General features: G+C 47.1%; 1 protein-coding gene across 7 annotated transcripts in view; it reads left to right on the forward strand.

The window, feature by feature from the left end:
- Positions 1-22,890, forward strand: part of LOC123769147 (cyclin-dependent kinase 17) — a 150,367-nt gene that overhangs the window by 57,236 nt on the left and 70,241 nt on the right. The gene's annotated exons all lie outside the window — the stretch shown is intronic.

Consider the following 22,890-nt stretch of genomic DNA (forward strand, 5'->3'; position numbering starts at 1 on the left):
GGTGGCTTTGTTCAAGGATAACTTGCCCACCAGCAGGTGATAGGCCGGTGGCTTTGCTCAAGGATAACTTGCCCACCAGCAGGTGATAGGCCGGTGGGTTTGCTCAAGGATAACTTGCCCACCAACAAGTGATAGGCCGGTGGCTTTGTTCAAGGATAACTTGCCCACCAACAAGTGATAGGCCGGTGGCTTTGCTCAAGGATAACTTGCCCACCAACAAGTGATAGGCCGGTGGCTTTGTTCAAGGATAACTTGCCCACCAGCAGGTGATAGGCCGGTGGCTTTGCTCAAGGATAACTTGCCCACCAGCAGGTGATAGGCCGGTGGGTTTGCTCAAGGATAACTTGCCCACCAAGAAGTGATAGGCCGGTGGCTTTGTTCAAGGATAACTTGCCCACCAACAAGTGATAGGCCGGTGGCTTTGCTCAAGGATAACTTGCCCACCAACAAGTGATAGGCCGGTGGCTTTGTTCAAGGATAACTTGCCCACCAGCAGGTGATAGGCCGGTGGCTTTGCTCAAGGATAACTTGCCCACCAGCAGGTGATAGGCCGGTGGGTTTGCTCAAGGATAACTTGCCCACCAACAAGTGATAGGCCGGTGGCTTTGTTCAAGGATAACTTGCCCACCAACAAGTGATAGGCCGGTGGCTTTGCTCAAGGATAACTTGCCCACCAGCAGGTGATAGGCCGGTGGCTTTGCTCAAGGATAACTTGCCCAGATTTGTTAGTGTTTCTATGTTTGTTATCCTTGCTGGTATCTTTGTTGGGAATTGGGGGGAGGGAGTGATTGAGATTTTTTGCGGTGTTCCTTTTATGTTGTGTGTTTTTGCTGCGGGTATGATGCGCCAAGTTGGGTTGGGTTAGGCAAGCGTTCGCCCCCTCACTCTCATGTTTGATGTGAGGTCATTACCTTGGTGGGTGATGCAATGTGATGTCCTTCCTAGCGCATATGTAGGTGGACGATGTGTCCTGTTTATTGGTGGTTCATTGTTGAGGATCATCTTTGTTGTCCTTGTTTCGCCTAGTTCTTGGAGGCGACGACAACTGTTTATCGGAGGAAGTGGACGTCCGCTGCCTCGATATTTGGAGTTAAAAGTTTTAGGCCGAAGCGAGATATCATATTTGACACTTTTGTGTGTGAATATCAAAGCTATGTCCGTGTTAGTTCATTAACCCGTCTTACTGTGGAATATTTGTTAGTTTGGTGACAATACTTGAGACGTGTAGCGTGGTCAACGCCGAGCAACACGCACCATCATGTGTAAATATAGCAGCATCTTTCACGCCCGTGTTCATGCAATGTTCCGGCAATATTACGTTGCTTTTAATTTGACTAAAGCAACTAAATTCTGACGCCGTTGGTAGACTAGCGTAAAAATGGGGTGCAGAAAATGTGACATCGGGTAGGGGAGGAAGATTAGGGAGGGGAGGAAGGTTAGGGGGAGGAAGGTTAGGGGGAGGAAGATTAGGGGGAGGAAGGTTAGGGGAGGGGAAGCTGGATGGACGATGGTGGGGGGGGGGTGTGGGAAGAGTTCCACCGCGGCTATAATAACAGCGACGGTGGTGGGCAGACAGCCGCATGATGTGGCGTCACGCACACATACTCTACACACTACACCAACTTGAGCCATACCTGCAGCATGGGCTCCGATAAGTCTACTCCCCGAGGCCGGCTTAGGCTATCCATAGAGCTGCCGGGGGGGGGGGGTTGCTAGCGCCATGCAGGCAGCTTGACTGCTTGAGTATGTACTCTTAGAGAGACGCGGGAAGGAAGGTTTAGCAAGAGGCTGGTGCCAGTGGTAGCACTGAGCTTACAGCACCCGGAGAGAGAGTCAAGGCAGGAGGTCAAGGTCAGTAAGGTAAAGGTCTCAATAAGAAAGTGTAGAGTGTGAGGCCGCAGTACCCGGCCGATCATGGGGATAATACATCCCACAGTTTTATGGGGGTAAAAACGAAGGCAAGTTTCTCTGTCTGCAGTTTCACCTCACAAGCCGTCCTAGACGAGCACAAATTATTAATGATTGGGAGTATTCTTTTCCTTGTTGCTTTTAGTCTCTAGGTTAAGCAGTGCTTTTATGACCTTAGTTTTTATTGAGCGGCAGGCAGGCAGTGGGGCGAGAGATGGTTGTGAGGGGACCATCTGGCGCCTTAGTGGCTCTGTCGGTGATTAGTGAGGGTAACTGTGGCTCCAAGAGGGGTTTGTCTTGCCTGCGCTTGACCTGCTGCTTAATTAAGGCACAACCACCACACCTGCACGCTTTGGCTACTGCAACACTTTGTTTGTTCATGCACTGAAAGGTCGTAACCTCGTCCCCGTCCCTCCCCCCCCCCCACTGATTGCCTCGTCCCTTTGATTTCTCCCCCCCCCCTCACTGACTTCCCCGTCTTTTTGATCTCCCTTTGACTCCCTCCCCTCGTCCTTGCCCCCCTTCCCCCTGTTCCCCCATCTCTCGGAAAATCTATTATTAAGAAACACTGCAACAACTAACTATATGCCCTCCCCGTTTTGTTTTTTATTATTACATTCAGGGGCATCTGCATGTGTGCAGCTATCCTAAAGGGAGTACAGTGTGTCAAGAAGCTAGCTACGTGATGCTAAAAATCCCCATCACACAGGATGGTTAGTCATACAGAGCCATGTGACAAGTAGTCAGATTCCGTGGTGCATTATGAGGATATCATCATCAACACAAGAGTGAATAAGGCAGCAGTGATACTAAAAGTTCCCATCTCGCAGGATGGTTAGTCATACAGGGCCATATGTTCAGTAACCTGCACTAGCTAATTTTGGGTGCATTATGAGTATATTCACTCTCGTGTTCTTGAGGATAAAGTAATTGCTGAGCTCCAGATACCTCATGCCAACGGGTCTGAATGGTTTAATAACTGGGCATTTGGTGATGTAGTGGTGGAGATCATGTCCCAGTTGCTGCTCACAGAGTTTGCACCCGGAGTGCTCAGGATTGGGAGACCCGTCACCTGTAGCCACCTGCCACAGGTAACGGTAACCCAACCTGATCCTGGCAACCGCTGTGTCGCACAGTCTGGTGACCGTTTTGTGCTGACCATAAACACAGGTTTCAGATCTGAACAAATCATAGCTTTTTATACTGGTGCTTTCAGGTCGTTGGGAGTCAGTAATTTCTCTCCTATCAGATCTGAGTGTTTGGAACAATAAAGTTTTGACAGCAGAGATGGGGATACCTAGTCTAATTCAACTTCATCCTTGTTGGATGAAGTTGAATTAGACTAGGTATCTGTCTAATACCTGTGTCACCAAGTCATCCTTCCTCACCCCCTTGTTACACGCTAATTTGACTGCAATGTCTGTCATTATGATGGGTTATATTTGTGTGTGATGGTATCCATACAAAGGAGATTCGACCCCCCTCCCCCAAATATAATCACTAAAACCTCTACGGGAGCGGGACTCTGTAAACCTCTACGGGAGCGGGACTCTGTAAACCTCTACGGGAGCGGGACTCTGTAAACCTCTACGGGAGCGGGACTCTGTAAACCTCTACGGGAGCGGGACTCTGTAAACCTCTACGGGAGCGGGACTCTGTAAACCTCTACGGGAGCGGGACTCTGTAAACCTCTACGGGAGCGGGACTCTGTAAACCTCTACGGGAGCGGGACTCTGTAAACCTCTACGGGAGCGGGACTCTGTAAACCTCTACGGGAGCGGGACTCTGTAAACCTCTACGGGAGCGGGACTCTGTAAACCTCTACGGGAGCGGGACTCTGTAAATGCTAATATTGCCTCAACCATTTAGCTTAAGCCTACCCCGACCAGCCATGCCTCTGGTCCCATATCCCAGACCATTCCTCCTGCCAAGTCGGGTGAGACTTGCTCCAAGCGTCTGTCCCATATCCCAGACCATTCCTCCTGCCAAGTCGGGTGAGACTTGCTCCAAGCGTCTGTCCCATATCCCAGACCATTCCTCCTGCCAAGTCGGGTGAGACTTGCTCCAAGCGTCTGTCCTCCAAGTTTGGACAGACATACATTCACTCTTATAGATTATATTCCGAATTTCCAGGATTCAAGAAAGATTGGTCCTCGAGGCTATACTAGCAAGTTCAGTTAGAAAATACTCTGACACCATCCATGGTGTGATGAAGGACTCCTAAGATGGTTGCTAACAAGGAGGATCTTGTCTCACAACTGTCCTTCTACACTAAGGTGGTCAACAGCAATAACAATTATAAAATCAGTAGGAGTTGTGGTGAGGATTAGAATCTATGTTCTGGGTACTCCTAAGTGTTTAATGGGATTTCTCTGTACAATAACAATTATGTCGTTTACTATCTTGACCTTAGTAAGGTATTTGACACTGTCCCCCACAATAGGCTGATTGACAGTAGGTCTATAGGATTGGAGATGGTGATAGGAGAGGGTGGGATGGGTGTGGAGATAAGACAAAGGCAACTTAGTAAGCAAGTTGTATGATACTTGCTTGATGTGGTTCTGGGAGTTAGTTGTTCTACTCCACAAGCCCGGCCCGAGGCCAGACTTGACTTGAGTGTGTGATCCACCAGGCTGTTGCTTGGAGTGGCCCGCAGACCCACTTACCCACCACAGCCCGGCTGGTCCGGCACTTCTTGAAGAAAACTATCTAGTTTTCTCTTGATGTCTACTATTGTTCCGGCAATATTTTGTATACTCGCAGGGAGGATGTTGAACAACTGTGGACCTCTGATGTTTATACAGTGTTCTCTTATTGTGCCCATGGTTACTGGTATGAGCGTGTCACGCCGTGAGTAACTGGCACCTGGGATTATTACCCCCCCCCCCCACCCCCCTCCTCCTCCTCCCGTCACGCGTTAAAGAGTAGCGAATCTTATTGACCTGGAGGTGCTATTATGACTGCGGAATGACGTTATGACTGCGGATTTCTGGTTCAGCAGTATTGATTCCTAGGCAGAGGATTTCAGCTGACCTGGCCGCCAGCCAGCACCGGGACCTGCCCTCTACTCCTCCCTCCCTCTTTCTCTCTTCTTCTTCCCTTCGTGAGCTTCATCTCTTTACCACTCACCCTCTTTCCACCTCCCGCCATGCCCCCCCTTTCAAATGATGCACCTCTGTCTCCAAGACTGGTTTGCTTTCCTCGCTAATTCTTTCGTCATGATAGAGAGGGCGTTACTGACGAGTACTCCAAGCTCTTGTATCAAATAATCCTTCCCAGGTAACTCGTATTCGCTTACTATTTGGGTCTACTGCTTGTCCCTGGGCAGAATTTTTCTAACTAAACACATTTACATAATAGAACTGTACGAATTTACCACCTTTTAGCTAGGTGTAGACGCTCGCCGAGGTTCTATAAGCTCATAAGATTTGTGCGTCATTTAAAGATAATTCCCACACTTTACACACCTGAGGAAGAACCGTACCAAGCTGCCAGCATGAACACTGGCAGGGCCAGTTCCCGGGCATGTCACTAAACACACTCCTACCAACACCAGCCCCACACCTGTAATTAAAGCTGTCTTAGGGGACATTCTGTCCACACATAGGATACAGACGGGTGTGAGCCCGTCTTCCGCCCCCCCCCCCCTCCCCCTTCCTCACCAATGCCTAAAATGGTTACACTCGTTATGTTTTCTAAGCCAATTTTTGTTATAAAACGATAAATGTGCTGTCAAAATGTTCGCCAATGAATGTTCTAGAATAGTAAAGTTGGAAAGATGTGTATTGATACTAAAATATGCAGTGCTAAATATACGAATGTTCACGACCATTTGAACAGTCATCATCTATTTTCAAACATAAAAAAAGAAAATATGGAAATATGCAAATACGATAGATTTACATAGCTCTAAAAATAAACATAACTTGCAAATTATCTTATGGAAAAATGAGAGAAAATATTGGGGAGAGAAATTAGTCTTGATTAACAGGTAGTTAAATGAATTTCACTGATTGATGCCATAATTTAGTTGGTGGCTTAAGAAGCTCAGCCCTCACCCTGCGCGTGTACTTCAAGAGTTTCCTTATCAAAGTGAAAATAAATTGGTTAAGGAACAATGTTTTAATACTCGGAGATAAGGTGACAAGTTTTGTCATGTGCACGTCATACCTTGAGGTTACCTTGAGATGGTTTCAGGGCTTAGCGCCACCGCGGCCCGGTCCTCGACCAGGCCTCCTCGTTGCTGGACTGGTCAACCAGGCTGTTGGACGCGGCTGCTCGCAGCCTGACGTATGAATCACAGCCTGGTTGGTAATATATCCTTTGGAGGTGTTTATCGAGTTCTCTCTTGAACACTGTGAGGGGTCGGCCAGTTATGTCCCTTATGTGTAGTGGAAGCGTGTTGAACAGTGTTGCTTCTGATGTTGGCAGAGTTCTCTCTGCCAACATTACACCTCTGAGTACCTATTTCACCTCAGCTTTTTAACGGGAGTATTCTGCACATCCTGCTATTCCTTTTGGTCTCATGTGGTGTCATTTCTCTGTGCAGGTTTGGGACCAGCCCCTCTATCAACATGGTGAGCTGAGTGCATGGGCATGTTTCCAATTTCTCTTTCAAAATCTGCCACGCTCGTGTTGATATCAGTTATATTTACAGGGGTATGGATATCACGCATAAAGAAGGTGTCCGGATCTTCCACTTTCATGCTGTTTATCGGAGTGCTAAACATGTCCTTATATTGCCTTTTTAGGATTTCACTAATTTATTTTTCATCCTCCGTGTATGAACCCTCACTGTACGAATAGGTACAATACTGGCGGTGGTTTTTGCTTTTGATTTCCCTCTATATTTTTATTTTATTTCGATAAATATTTTTGGTTTTTCTTTATTTCTTGAATTGCTTTCTGTTCAATGTTACCTTTCTTCAATGTGATGAGTGTTTCAGTTTCTGCTCGACTTCTTCACTCTGCCTGTTTAAAGTAGACATTGTGTACACACAGTGTAAGGTCACTTCTCAGAGATCTTCTCCACTTAGTCGTCAAGGTTACACTCCTAGGAAGCCTCGAGTGAGGGGCATGGGGGGGGGTTATAATTGAAGTAAATTAATGGAGGAAAGACTGGTAAAGTGGGCAACAATATTAGGGGATGAACAAATCCACAAGGGCAGTGACGAGGATTCGAACCTGCGTCCGGGAACATCCCAGACACTGCCTTAATCGACTGAGCTACGACAGGGAAAAAAAGGGTTGAAACCGAAGTTCTACTGAACTTACTGGATCCAGGTTCGGACGCAGGTTCGAATCCTCGTCACGGCCCTTGTGGATTTGCTCATTTGATGCATCACGTTAGTGTGATCTCTGTGTGTGTATTAGGGGATGAATTTTCACAAGCGTTTGTATTCAAGTAGTGAGAGAAGTGGAACACGAGCGGCGATTAAGAAATATTAGTATTGGAGAGATGGTTATAGTGACTTACAAACAAAGCAGAGCGAGACACATTGCACAACGGTTGGTGCATGTGGATGGAAATATAGGTACTAAGACTGGTTCTTGGCACCATGACGGAGGCCAACTTTGTGCACCTGTTCCATGCCTGCAGGTGATCCCCAAGACCTAACCCTTATGACGAAGACTTTAGTCTGAGCAGGTGGTGCAGGTGAGTCAATACAACGGTCCAGGGACAGTAATTAATGTACGATAAGAGAACACCTTGGCAGCATTACAATCCTGTGTACATGGTTGCTTGTTTAAACTAAACTTAGATCACAAGAATGATGGCACAGGTAACAAGCACAGCATTAATAAACGTGCTTCTGACGCACTAAAACAAATGTTTGTGCACTATTCTTGGTGAGTAATGGCGATATGCTGTGGTTATAAACACCAACGTCTCTTATAATACGACTCAACATGTGAATTGCAAAACAGGTAGGAGAGGGGAGGGAAGGTGAGGGAGGGGGATGATGGGAGAGGTAGGGGGAATGGTGGTGGGAGGGAGGGAGGGAGAAAAGAGAAGGGAGTGGAGGCAGAGTGTGGGAGGAAAGGAATGGTGGTGGGAGGGAGAAGGGAAAATTCAGATACTGGGAAATGGCGGGGTGTGAGAGAGGAGGAAGAGGGCGAGTGAAGGATGAAGGAAGGTGAGGGAGGGAGTGGCAGGTGGGACGTGAGTCTGGAACAGTACAGTAACTATCCTGACAGTGTTGTGCCAAACACACCTCAATAACAAAAGACAAAAATAAATAAATCTGGTGGTTGCTCTACGGTGAGGAAGCTGCGGGAAAACACAACAGAATAAACTTTATAATATTTAATGATAAAAATTAACAACAATTTACTTTACTCTTACAAGTAAAAATTAATAATGAATAGTTAAAGACAAGAAAAACTTGACCACTTGGCTAAAACACAATAAAAATTCTACAAGTGAAGTTACGTTACTGACAAAAGGTGAAATATGACTTTATACAAAGTGCTCTGAATGGCCACCGTCGCCATTGGTGGGAGCGTGACGGTAAGGGCTGACACAGGCACGCTAGGAGCACCAGATGGTGTCTTCCTCACTCATTGATTGATTGATAAAGACTAAGCCACACACAAGCGGTGGCACGGGCATGAATAGCCCGTAAGTGGTGGCCCTTTTGAGCCATTACCAGTATCAATAGCTGATACTGGAGATCTGTGGAGGTGCGACTGCACCCTGCGTGACGGGAGATGTCTCCCGTGGTAATGCCTGACTAAGTCGCAGGCTTATATATATATATATATATATACAGGCTGTGACGTCACAGTCGCACCGCTCCTGTGCCAGGTAAGTCCACTACGGGCTCACCATAGCCCGTGCTACTTGGAAATTTTAGTTCTGAGTAGCTGAATCTAAAACAACAACAACTTATTATTATTATTAACATCTTTATTGACAAAATTAATTACAATTTTGCCTAATCTGAGGATTTTGATAGTCTTATTAAATTGAGGTTAATGCTAGTATTCACTGTCACGCAGGACAGAGGGTCATACATAAGACAATAGGTCTAAACTGTAGGCTGAAGCACATATATATCATGGTTACAATCAATGTTTTAAATTAATGTGTGGATATGTGAACACAACTTTCTATTGTGCACTGCCACACAAGGTCAGGGATGGGTTCATAAGTGATACAGCTTAGAATATAAATAAAAATTGTTCTTCATTCTTTAAAATGGACAAGCAAATTTTGGGTAAATTGTTAGGATGTCGTCCAGAACACCTGAGTCAATAAAATAGTTACACAGTTGGTGGTACAATAGGCCAGGAGGTCTAAAGTCTTTTACGGGGTCACATTCATCAATATAGTGTTCTAGTGAATGCATTAAAGGTTTATCACAGAGTTTACAATCTGAATATTCTGGTAGTGGCTCAGCCTCACTAACCTGCCAGATGTGTCTATAGCCAAGGCGAATTCGCGCAATTACTACATCACATTGCCTGGTCCGGTTACTGTGCTGACCATACAAATACCTATTATTACAGAACTTGTCATAACTTTTAATACTGCAGCTTTCAGGTCTCTGTGCATTTCTTAGTTCTTCTAAATCTGAATTAATTTCTTTAATTTGTATGTTTCTAATAACTGCATTAGATAGTCCACAATCATAATCAATGTTTTCTTTCCTGCAAGCCTCATTGGCCAATTGATCTACAAAGTCATGTTTTTCAACTCCAACATGGGATGGGATCCACACAAATTTTATACAAGAATTATCATCATTGGCAAAAATTACATTCCATTTAATATTACAAGCTACTTCCGACATACATTGTGATGGGTTATTTAAGGACTGCAGAGCACTTTTAGAGTCACAGAAAATAACTCCACCACCATTGAGCTTAAGGTATTCAGTGGCTAGATAAATACCCAATAGCTCGGTCTGTGTCGTGCTTGCCCAGTTGTTCAATCTCTGTGTACTAGTCATGATCATTTCATTCCCTTTATACACTGCACATGCACAACCTGTTCTACCAGTGCCTAACTACACAGAGCCATCAGTAAAGGCATAGGATTCAGTCGGTTTGAGAATTTGAAGATGACTGTCAATGGCTTCTAATGTTATACATCTCAAAATGTCAGTGTTATACATTTGTTTTACACTGATGGGAGTATAATGCAGAGAGACCTCCCCATCTTTTCAAGGGGGAATATAGTGAACAGTTTTATCAGGGTTAAGAGACACATTCAGTTTCTGAAGATTATAGGCACAACAACTGAGCCACACACTGTAGGGAGCTTTTTGCGGCGGATTGAGGGAACAGTCAGAATTGTTTAGAATGGATCTCAATTTAATTTGAATAGAGCTGGGGGGACCATAACAACAACAACGTCACACTAGCGTGAATCAGAGTCTTCACGAGGAACCAACAGTATAACGACCGTCATGATAGTTTGTCTACCGTCTGAGGAGCTGGCGAGACGGTAAGGGTGCGGCTCGCGGGAGGGGAGGGGGGAGACTGGACAACACGTTTGGGCACGTATTGTTGGTGTTGAATCTTGATGTTGGAGCACACTGGTAACGAAGACGTTGGCAACAGGTAGAATCCAGTGCTATACAGGGGATAACCGTCACACGGTTACCTTGAGGTGCTTCCGGGGCTTAGTGTCCCTGCGGCCCGGTCGTCGACCAGGCCTCCTGGTTGCTGGACTGATCAACCAGGCTGTTAGACGCGGCTGCTCGCTGCCTGACGTATGAGTCACAGCCTGGTTGATCAGGTATCCTTTGGAGGTGCTTATCCAGTTCTCTCTTGAACACTGTGAGGGGTCGGCCACAGGGGAGACGGGGACGAGAAGGGAAGGGAAACATTGAGAAAGGTGCCAATGTTATCCTGGTGACAGTGAAGGGTAGTGATCTAGAGTAATTATCCATAATGTATACTGCACGACATGTCTCTTGGTACTGTGGGGTTGTTTGGTAACACTGCCTCTTAGTACTGTGGGACTGTGCTTGGTAACACTGCCTCTTGGTACTGTGGGGTTGTTTGGTAACACTGCCTCTTGGTACTGTGGGACTGTGTTTGGTAACACTGCCTCTTGGTACTGTGGGGTTGTTTGGTAACACTGTCTCTTGGTACTGTGGGGTTGTTTGGTAACACTGCCTCTTGGTACTGTGGGGTTGTTTGGTAACACTGCCTCTTGGTACTGTGGGGTTGTTTGGTAACACTGCCTCTTGGTACTGTGGGGTTGTTTGGTAACACTGCCTCTTGGTACTGTGGGGTTGTTTGGTAACACTGCCTCTTGGTACTGTGGGGTTGTTTGGTAACACTGCTTCTTGGTACTGTGGGGTTGTTTGGTAACACTGCCTCTTGGTACTGTGGGGTTGTTTGGTAACACTGTCTCTTGGTACTGTGGGACTGTGTTTGGTAACACTGCCTCTTGGTACTGTGGGACTGTGCTTGGTAACACTGCCTCTTAGTACTGTTCAATTTTGTTCGGAAACATATTTAAGTTCTATTCAACTGTTTCAAAACATTGCTTGTTGCTCGGATATAATTGAACATTTAATGGAATATTGCGTGTTATTAAAGACGTTATGTTCATGTGTTGATCTCTCGTAACTGACTGCTCCACACACACACACACACACACACACACACACACACACACACACACACACACACACACACACACACACACACACACACACACAGAGAGAGAGAGGTTTACGCCGCTTTAGATATAAACACATGGAGTTCATAGTTCAGGCGGAACTCTGCGGAATATCAAGTTGGATTATTGTTGCCTTGAGGGAATGTTGTGGGTAACGTCAGTGTGTAAGTGGCCGTAGGTCTGAGCGTCTTGCTGGAGGTCACAAGGAAGTGGCAGGTTAAGAAAGACCCGTACTCACCTACCTTAACTCTACTTGCAGGGGTTGAGCTTGAGCTTAGGGTCTCGCCTCTGGTGTACAGATGCTTGAGTCTTCTGGGCTGTCACATTTGAGGCTGCCTATGGTGTCTGCCTCCACACCTTCACCTCCTAATGCATTATATATTTTCACTTATTCTTACACTTAAAACAATATCATTCAGGATATATTAGTTCTTTTTCGTACGATAGTCTTCTTGTTCGTGCATCGCCCAGGCCGAATACTCTCAAAATTTTTACTTTGACAAATACACTGATAATTATTGTCTATGGTAATCATGTCTCCCATAACTATCTACTAATCTTGACTCGTACACTTCAGCCCTGGTACCAGTCTAGTGCCCTAGACTGGTACTTCTCCAGCTTGGTTGCGTGTTAGGCCAGATGGAGGTGGAGATAGGTAATGAGCGTGACAATCGTAGGGGCATTGGTCAGCTGACCAGATGGATGGAAGCAAGTAGGGGACGGGCGTGGTGAGGGACGTGGCGTGGGCACGGGCGTTGGCGAGGATGTGGGAGGATCACGAACCTGATGGCCATGACGCCGCCCTCTCCACCTTCCCGCGCTGAGCACTACCCTAAAAACCTTTCTCCTCCACATGCCCCGCCAGACATCGTCGGCCCCCACTACAGGACGTCGCCCGCACCCCACCACCTTCCAGCACTCTGGTACCCGCCACATACCCAGTACCATGCCTAGCCATGACTCAGATTCACAGTTTACTGACCTCTTCTCTCTTTGCTCACTAGCATACCATCTTTTAAGAGATCTTCTCTAGGTCCTGTGCTCGGCTACACCCACTTTGACGTAAGCACCGTCCCATCACCACACACACTTGGCAAGAACACTCTCGCTCCTCGCACTAAGAGGTACAGTCGTGAGACTAATGTGGCCAATTGTATACACCTCGTGTTATCTGGCCAGGTGACCTGATATTACCCTGATGCCAGGTAATGCTATATTCACTACAACATCCATGTACTTAGAGCGAGCGAGCGCTCACAACCATGACTGGTGTGAGCGGGAGCAGTTTACACAATACTCTAAAACAAGCATGAAGTAAAGATAGAGGGATGAGGTGAGGGAGAGAGACCAGTGGAGTCCCGTCACTTCCTCACACATGTAACCCCTAACATGTCAGTGACTGAGGATGTCGCATTATTCATCGGCAGAATGACAGTGTGTTGCATAATGTGAACAAGATACAAGAATGATTCAATACGTGGCTACCACCATTCAGTCCCATACAATTCTTAAGTGATAATGGGACCACGAGACTCGTTTATCATTTTAGGCATTTATTATGCACCCCATACCTATCCCGTGGGGTGTGGTGCACCCCATACCTATCCCGTGGGGTGTGGTGCACCCCATACCCATCCCGTGGGGTGTGGTGTACCCCCATACCCATCCCGTGGGGTGTGGTGCATCCCATACCCATCCCGTGGGGTGTGGTGCATCCCATACCCATCCCATGGACTGTTATACAAGAAGTTAGACACAATGGGTTCAAGAACTGAATTCACTTATTGATTGCATGTATAGAATTCCATATAGGAGAAAAACACTAAAATAATCCGAGGGATTTCGTGATTGAACACAACTCCAAGGAGTAGAGTAAGGGGGTAATACAAGGGTATGGGCTTGTGTAAACCCCACAAGTGAGTAGAGTAAGAAACAAGCATAAGATAAGGAGTACAGGTCAATCAAATGATGAGAAAGAGGCCAACTGTAGCTTTACCCATTCTTATATTCATATTTACATCATTTTATGCCTTAGCAATTATAATCTTACCATTATTATAAATCAAATGTATACAATACTGAACTTTATGATATTATCTAAGCAACTACTTTTTATAAATGGAGATTGAATGAGTCTTTCACTGAGATTTACACGCAACAATTTTGCATGAATTACTACAGTCATTTGAATGATTACAATCTTTCTTAAGTGAACAAACAATGCATTGGACACGACCTTTCGTTATGCTATATTTGTTATCCTTTGGTGCAGGTGTTTGTCTATTTGTCCAACACCTGTGTGTTTGTGTACTCTCCTAGTTGTGCTTGCTGGGGTGGAGCTTCGGTTCTTTGGTCCCGCCTGTATGACCCTCTCTCCTGTGTGACAGTGAATACCAGCGTTATCCTCACTTTAGTAAGACTTAATTTAAATCCTCAGATTAGGCAAAATTGTAATTAATTTTGTCAATAAGGATAATAATAATAATAATAATAATAATCAGCCATCGCCTCCACCCCACCAGGACTATATCCTGAACTAGACACACAGGTACACACTACGGGCTCACTATAGCTCGTGCTATAGGACATTTCGCTCTGCGTAGCTAAATCTAAAACAACAACAACAACGAGAGGAAGTATGCAAGTGTATACAATAAAGCCAGCAGCCGCCGCAGCAACAGCAGCCGCAGCAGCAGCAGCAGCCGCAGCAGCCGCTCCTGACGCGGCAACAAAGCCACCTTCACCACACTGCTGATGACTGCCGTACCCTCGCCACACACTAACAAAGGTTCTGCCTGGCTTCCACACGCGACCAACCAATGCCACAGATGAAGGGAGCTGATGATCTAACCGGTCACGCCTCTACTATTATTAACGCAATAGTTTTCTAACCTTTCCTTTTCTTCACACGATAAATGACAAATATTTGTATCGTGGATATGTTAACTATGAATCCATGGCTTTCAAATATAGTCCCCTTAAACATGGGGGCGTAACTAGATGACTTCTTCTGGTGTTCAGTGGGGAACTTGATGAACACTACTACGTTGTTTTGGTGGTAATGATAAGAGAAAGTAGGCAGCAAACACTAGTGGTGGCACCTCTACCCACGGGTCTCCAACACCTACCTACCCAGCACATACCTCCTGTCATCCTCCGCAGAGTTCACTTGTCTTCTCTCTCTTGTACTCGCAAAATGTAAAAAACATTAAACCAGTTGACATTTAGTACACAAAAAAGCATAAAAAAGCTAAATGAGAAGTCCTCTAGTCAACCCCTTAATGTTCCACTGCAGTCTTCTCTCTATAGCCTGTGAAGATTATCCTAATTCACATATGTACACATGAACACACATCCCAAGTATTTGAGTAGGCTTCTGCTCTAGAAATGTATATATTTATATATCACAATCTATTATACAAATACAAATCTATATGTAAATATTTATGCATAGTTATATTCAATGATCACTAAACTTCACATCGGGAAGTGAAGAAACAGTGACGTGTCGGCCCGTCCCCGATCATCATCAGTGTGATAATCACACCGCATTGATTTTTTGGCATTAAATTCTAGCTAATCATAGCTCTCAGATCTCTTTCTCAGTGAGACATGTCAATCTCAACACCATCCAGCTCATATCCTGTAACTCTATCATCATTACTTAGCCTCAAAACCTCTGCAGTTATATCTGCCAATCATTTGACCATTTCAAACTCAAAGTCTGCCTGGAGACGGGGCAGAGAATACATCATCAATACTAACATCTCTTTGCACAAGCATCCTTGAGTACTACTTAAATAGTGAACATACCTCACACAAGTTCTCGTTGCGGTACAAGTGCCATAAAGATTACAGCGGTGGTTTAGTATACGAGAACGGCTTAAAAATGAATACATTCATTTCCGGAAAAACATCTTTTATTTAAAACTAGCAGTACCCGGCCACGCGTTGCTGTGGCTCAGCAACGCGTGTGCGTTGCTGAGACACAGCAACCTTCCCTGTCCCCTAACCCTCTCCACCATTCCCCTCCCCCTCACCCGTCTCCTCGGTCTCCCAACCATTCCCCACTCCCTAGTCCGATACCTTCCCAAATGGTCTGATGTTCCCATCAGGAAATTGGGAACATGAAGTGATCTAATGTTCCCATCACTGAAATATAAGAAAAACAGTTAAAAAATTAAATGAAAATATAAAAAAATATAAAAATAAACTATACTCACGAAATGAGCGGCATGGCAAACAACACAGCTCAATTCCAACGCAATTCACACAAAATAATTAAATCAAAATGAAAATAAATCAAAATCTATGAAAATTCCATTTATCAATGCAATGAGAAACATTGAAATGGAATTGTAATACATTTAGTATAGCATGTGTGTAGATCTTACATGCAACAGATGGCGCTGTTTGTCAAAGGAAGCATAGTTTTACCTGTCACAGGTGCGGCATCTATACTTATACTTACGAAATGAACGGTATGGTAAAAACAGCTCAATTCCAACAGTCACAAAATAATTCAATAACAAATAAAATAAATCGAAATCTATGAAAATAAAATTTATCAATGCAATTGGAAAAAATGAAATGGAATTCGTGACATATTTAGTAAAGCATGAATAATGCTATTGCGCAACAGATGGCGCTGTTTTTCAAAAACGCAAGTTTTTACCGGTCACAGGGGTGGCATCTATATAGTAGGTATATAAACAAAAAAACGCGCCTATTCGAATGCAACATTGTGTCAAAATTTGAAAGCAATCTGTGAAGAACTTTCGGAGATTACAGCGTGTTGCTCTTACGTCCAACAGATGGCGCTGTTTTTCAAAAAAAGCATGATTTTTCATGTCATAGGTGAGGCATGTATATAGTAGATATATAAAAAGACACACCTATTCGAATTCAACGTTGTGTCAAAATTTCACAGCAATCGGTAAAGAGGTTTCGAAGATTTCCCTCACATGAAAAAACAGTTTTCAGAAAAAGCCTATTTTTTTACCGTCACAGACGTGACATCTATATAGTATGTATATAAAAACCTGGCCGGATGCGAATGGAACATTGTGTGAAAATTTCCAAACAATCGGTGAAGAACTTTCAGAGATTAGCCATTTTGAACAAACGAACATTTCCATTTTTATTTATATAGATGATTAAAAATGCGGTAGAAGTGTTTGTAATAATAACTGTAGTGTGGCGACACGACACAGTTTTTTATATTAACCTGACGGTAAGGTATTTAGGTAATATCAGATATTTAGGTAATCTGCATTTATGCAGGAAAAGGAACTATCAGGAGAAAGCGCTAAGCCATTATGACTAAGCACTTGGAGAGGACCAGGACAAGGATTTGGGATGGGACGGGGGGAAGAAATGGTGCCAACCAACTGGACGGTCGGGGATTGAACGCCGCCGACTTGCATGAAGCGAGACCGTTGCTCTTCCGTCCAGCCCAAGTGTGCACCTACCCTCAATTACTTTTATTGAAGTAATTTCAAAGCTGCAGGTACCTCATTCGAGCGGGTGTGTAAGGTTAGGTCGTTAGAGTGGCATACACTATGGTAGTGACACACCACCTTTCCCACCACTATACTAACCTTCCCACACCCTTACTCAGTACAGAATGTGTCTTATTGACTCACGTCTCTCCCTCATCCTCCTTTCTCTCTGCCCTCGCACACCAAAGTCAACCACTTTAGTATCACATCCATATATATATATATATTATATTATATATATATTATATATTACCCAGGTTGGTGAGGTGAGAGGGCGCTAATCACGTGGTAACTCGTTAATAAGAGATCTACATTGCCATTACACGTGTAGTCTTCTGCAGGTGTTCGAATGCCTCTACCCGGAAATTAAATTCCATTCGACAATTAGGCAAGAATGGTTAATGCCGGTGCAATATTTTCTGGAGGTTGCATGTGAGGAGGAGTGTTGCAAGGTGCCGTGGCGAGCATGTGAGGGGGCAGTGTAGTGCTATGGTAATGTTTGGTGAAGGTGAGTGTCGTGCAGCCCCTGCCAAGCTCTCTGCTGCCTCCCCCCCTCCCCCCCACCCCACCCAACACCCCCCACCCAACACCACCCCCCCTCCCCACCCATCACCCCCTCCCAGGGTTTAACTATATATTTACCTTTTGGCTTACACGGTATGTATTAATGTGTACTGTTGGGTTCCCTAACGTCAAAAGTTTATGTTGGTAGTGGAGTGGTGAGTTGTTGTGGCCCACTGGTTCATGCAGTCGGCTCTCACCTGATTGGTCCAGATTTCAGTTCTCAGGCAGAGCGTTATGGGTGACATCCTAAGAGACGTCAGGCGCTGGCATAGTCAAGGGAGACGTCAGGCGCTGGCATAGTCAAGGGAGACGTCAGGCGCTGGCATAGTCAAGGGAGACGTCAGGCGCTGGCATAGTCAAGAAAGACGTCAGGCGCTGGCATAGTCAAGAAAGACGTCAGGCGCTGGCATAGTGAAGGGAGACGTCAGGCGCTGGCATAGTCAAGGGAGACGTCAGGCGCTGGCATAGTCAAGGGAGACGTCAGGCGCTGGCATAGTCAAGGGAGACGTCAGGCGCTGGCATAGTCAAGGGAGACGTGGATGAAGCTAACAGACTTGCGGTCTGTGACCAGGGGGAAGAAAGTGTAGTGTGTGTGTGTGGTGCACCAAGATGGGGTAATATTGTGGCCACATTAACAGCCTCTCCCGTCCACACCTCTTACTGACAGTGTGCGCGCGCTCTCCACTTCTTCACTTCTCGCATAGTTATTGTGTCATTGATGAGGAGAGTTGATGCGTTAGTGGGGCGGGTGTTGAGGGCCAGTATGAGGGGGGGCGGGTGTTGAGTGCCAGTATGAGGGGGGGCGGGTGTTGAGGGCCAGTATGAGGGGGGGGGTGTTGAGGGCCAGTATGAGGGGGGTGGGTGTTGAGGGCCAGTATGAGGGGGGGTGTTGAGGGCCAGTATGAGGGGGGGGCGGGTGTTGAGGGCCAGTATGAGGGGGGTGTTGAGGGCCAGTATGAGGGGGGGGGTGTTGAGGGCCAGTATGAGGGGGGGTGTTGAGGGCCAGTATGAGGGGGGGTGTTGAGGGCCAGTATGAGGGGGGGGGGGTGTTGAGGGCCAGTATGAGGGGGGGTGTTGAGGGCCAGTATGAGGGGGGGTGTTGAGGGCCAGTATGAGGGGGGTGGGTGTTGAGGGCCAGTATGAGGGGGGGGGCGGGTGTTGAGGGCCAGTATGAGGGGGGGGTGTTGAGGGCCAGTATGAGGGGGGGGGTGTTGAGGGCCAGTATGAGGGGGGTGGGTGTTGAGGGCCAGTATGAGGGGGGGTGTTGAGGGCCAGTATGAGGGGGGTGGGTGTTGAGGGCCAGTATGAGGGGGGGTGTTGAGGGCCAGTATGAGGGGGGTGGGTGTTGAGGGCCAGTATGAGGGGGGGGTGTTGAGGGCCAGTATGAGGGGGGGGGTGTTGAGGGCCAGTATGAGGGGGGGGTGTTGAGGGCCAGTATGAGGGGGGGGTGTTGAGGGCCAGTATGAGGGGGGTGGGTGTTGAGGGCCAGTATGAGGGGGGGTGTTGAGGGCCAGTATGAGGGGGGGGGGTGTTGAGGGCCAGTATGAGGGGGGGGGTGTTGAGGGCCAGTATGAGGGGGGGGGTGTTGAGGGCCAGTATGAGGGGGGGGTGTTGAGGGCCAGCATGAGGGGGGGGTGTTGAGGGCCAGTATGAGGGGGGGGGTGTTGAGGGCCAGTATGAGGGGGGTGTTGAGGGCCAGTATGAGGGGGGGGTGTTGAGGGCCAGTATGAGGGGGGGTGTTGAGGGCCAGTATGAGGGGGGTGGGTGTTGAGGGCCAGTATGAGGGGGGGGTGTTGAGGGCCAGTATGAGGGGGGGGGTGTTGAGGGCCAGTATGAGGGGGGTGGGTGTTGAGGGCCAGTATGAGGGGGGGTGTTGAGGGCCAGTATGAGGGGGGTGGGTGTTGAGGGCCAGTATGAGGGGGGTGGGTGTTGAGGGCCAGTATGAGGGGGGGGGGTGTTGAGGGCCAGTATGAGGGGGGGTGTTGAGGGCCAGTATGAGGGGGGGGGTGTTGAGGGCCAGTATGAGGGGGGGGGGCGGGTGTTGAGGGCCAGTATGAGGGGGGGGGCGGGTGTTGAGGGCCAGTATGAGGGGGGGGGTGTTGAGGGCCAGTATGAGGGGGGGGGGGCGGGTGTTGAGGGCCAGTATGAGGGGGGTGTTGAGGGCCAGTATGAGGGGGGGGTGTTGAGGGCCAGTATGAGGGGGGGTGTTGAGGGCCAGTATGAGGGGGGGTGTTGAGGGCCAGTATGAGGGGGGTGGGTGTTGAGGGCCAGTATGAGGGGGGGGGGTGTTGAGGGCCAGTATGAGGGGGGGGTGTTGAGGGCCAGTATGAGGGGGGGGTGTTGAGGGCCAGTATGAGGGGGGGGGGTGTTGAGGGCCAGTATGAGGGGGGGGTGTTGAGGGCCAGTATGAGAGGGGGTGTTGAGGGCCAGTATGAGGGGGGGGTGTTGAGGGCCAGTATGAGGGGGGGGGGGGTGTTGAGGGCCAGTATGAGGGGGGGGTGTTGAGGGCCAGTATGAGAGGGGGTCAGTATGAAGGTTTAGGATAGTACTGTCGTTTGGCTGTATGGCCTCCCAAGCTGCCGTATTACATTAATGGCCATGAAGGTTAACATAAGTATGGTGTAAATGTGAGCGGTGTGGCCACGCTGGCTTCTCTGGCGGGCTCCGTCGCCTGTCTCCGCCCCGCTTCTTGTACGGGTATTTGCTGCACTTACAAGAAAGAGGCGCCGAGTGCGTGTGGTGGCTGAGTGTAAAGATGCCCACACACCTCTATGTACTCCCCAAGCTTCAGAGACGTCAAGGCGCGGGTCTTGGCGCTTGTGGCTCTTGGTGTCCGCCTGGTATAAGTGCTCTATATTTCTTGGCACTTGCCAAATTTGAATTGTCCATAAACCTACATGTATGGGCGCAAGATTTCATTATTCGATAAATTATCTCAAGTAGTTAAATATATGCTTATTTACCCCAGTTTTAGAAACCATTATTTGTTCAGCCTTATGAGCCTGTTTAAAGATCCCCACATCCCAGAGACCCCATCCCCCACACATCCCAGAGACCCCATCCCCCACACATCCCAGAGACCCCATCCCCCACACATCCCAGAGACCCCATCCCCCCACACATCCCAAAGACACCCCCCCCCCATATCCCAGAGACCCCCCACATCCCAAAGACCCCCCCCCCCACATCCCAGAGACCCCATCCCCCCCCCCCACATCCCACATCATCCAAAAGCCAATGGTTCGATTCTGCAGGTAAAAATAGTAAACACACTATTTGGCCTAGTCGACTAAGGCAGCGTATGGGATCATCCCGGGCGTAAGTTCGAACCTTCATCACGGCCCTTGTGGGTTTCCACATACAAATAGTAAACTCCCGCGCGCGCACGCACGCGTACGTGAATGTGTGTGTGTGTACGTAGGGTAATAGTGAGTGTGTGCATCACCAAGTATTACCGGACCAACACCAGGGGTCGCCTCATTCATCTCAACAAAGCCACATTCATCCCTAGCGGGAATAACAATCACTGACAGTTGATGGGAGGGGGGGCAGAGTTGGGGGGTGAGGGATGATGAGTGGAGGGTCTGTGTGCGTCAGTAAACTCCCTACTCACCCCTGGCCTCTGCCTCCACACCCAAGTTACCCGTGCTCAAAGAGCCTCCTCCGCTCCCTCGGCTCTTTCCTTCATATTAAATGTTCCTTCTCTGAATGTAAATGACTCAGTATGGAGGAGGAGGAGGTCGAGACGGGCGAGGGACAGTATAGTGTGAGTGGGTAGAGATTTATACTGACCCTAAATGGTGTTGACCTTGTCAGCCAGGTACGTGTTATACTACCTGATGCTACCTAATAACCTGGCTTGGCTTGACCTTTTGTACTAACTACTACTCCCGAAGACAGTTATCACTGGTGTTAAATATATTATACTAAATATAGCATTATATCTTTAGACTTATAAAATTTAACCATTTAGAGATAAATCTAAACTCCCGCTGTAGGAAATGGCAAACCGTAAATTTTTGCCCCGAGGGGCGCGTGTATTGGGCAGCGCCACTCATCCTGTGAGTGGACACACCGCCATAGTGACAGTATTGGGCAGCGCCACTCATCCTGTGAGTGGACACACCGCCATAGTGACAGTATTGGGCAGCGTCACTCATCTTGTGAGTGGACATACCGCCATAGCAGCATGTACAACACTCCCCAATAGGAAGAAACCCCGCTGGGTTGTTCATCCTGTCACTTGTACCCAGACACAGCTGGGACTTGCTTAACTGTTTCAAGTGAACAGCTCCTCAAACAAGAAGATTAACATCTGTCAACCCTTAAAATCTTACGTTATCTTGGGGGGTTGCAAAATGGGTAATCTTTTTAAGAACAGTATCAAGATTTGACAAATAGTGTTTTCCTAACTCAAACAATGTGGGGTTTATTATTCTACACATATTTCTAATGTCCCTCAGGTGTTCACATTCACGTAGATAGTGGTCAAGGCGGTGTCCGTCACTCTCATCACAGATTCTGCAACTTCGCTGATCAACTTTTGTTTCAATTCCGAATCTCCATGGATATTTGTATCCAAGACGGATTCTCGCTATTACTGATTCTCTCCCGCGACCACCTCCTCTTCGTCCATAATGATTGGGATTGCCAGCTGTAGCCATGTTGTACCATCGTACAGATTCACTGGTTTGTACTTGTATCCTCCTTTCCTCAGTTACCTTGTCACGGTGATGTTGCCTGACAATACCTCTAATTTGTAGAAGAGTCTTGGGTATGAAGTATTCAATATGGTCTCCTTCAGCAACCAGCACATTTGCTCGTCTTATTACTATGAATAAAATGTCTGAAATCCTTGCACTGTATCCATATTTCGCTACCAGTAGATAAACGACATATGAGATTAAAAGAAGCGATTAATGTATTGTGAAGACTAATAATAACAAACAGCAGCTCCCCTGTGACCCTGTAATATATCCATAACTCTAGACGAAATGTATTAGCAAAAACACCTACCTTTAATGTATAATGATTAACTGTAAAGTCATAGCTATTGAAATGGAACAATCTCTGTAACTAGCTGACCGTATAATTATAAGGTGCGCAGGACAGATGTAATGGTTAATGTAATAATTTCCGTTGAGGTCTGATAACAACCTTTCGTGACCTGTAATCCTTTCTTGCGCTACCGCTCACAGGATGAGTATGGGGTGCACAATAAAGTAGCGCCCTCTGGCGGCAACAATCAGTCTCCAGGGAACGACCCAAGTTACGGCT

This window comes from Procambarus clarkii, chromosome 66 (genome assembly GCF_040958095.1).
Source record: "Procambarus clarkii isolate CNS0578487 chromosome 66, FALCON_Pclarkii_2.0, whole genome shotgun sequence".
Taxonomy (NCBI): domain Eukaryota; kingdom Metazoa; phylum Arthropoda; class Malacostraca; order Decapoda; family Cambaridae; genus Procambarus; species Procambarus clarkii.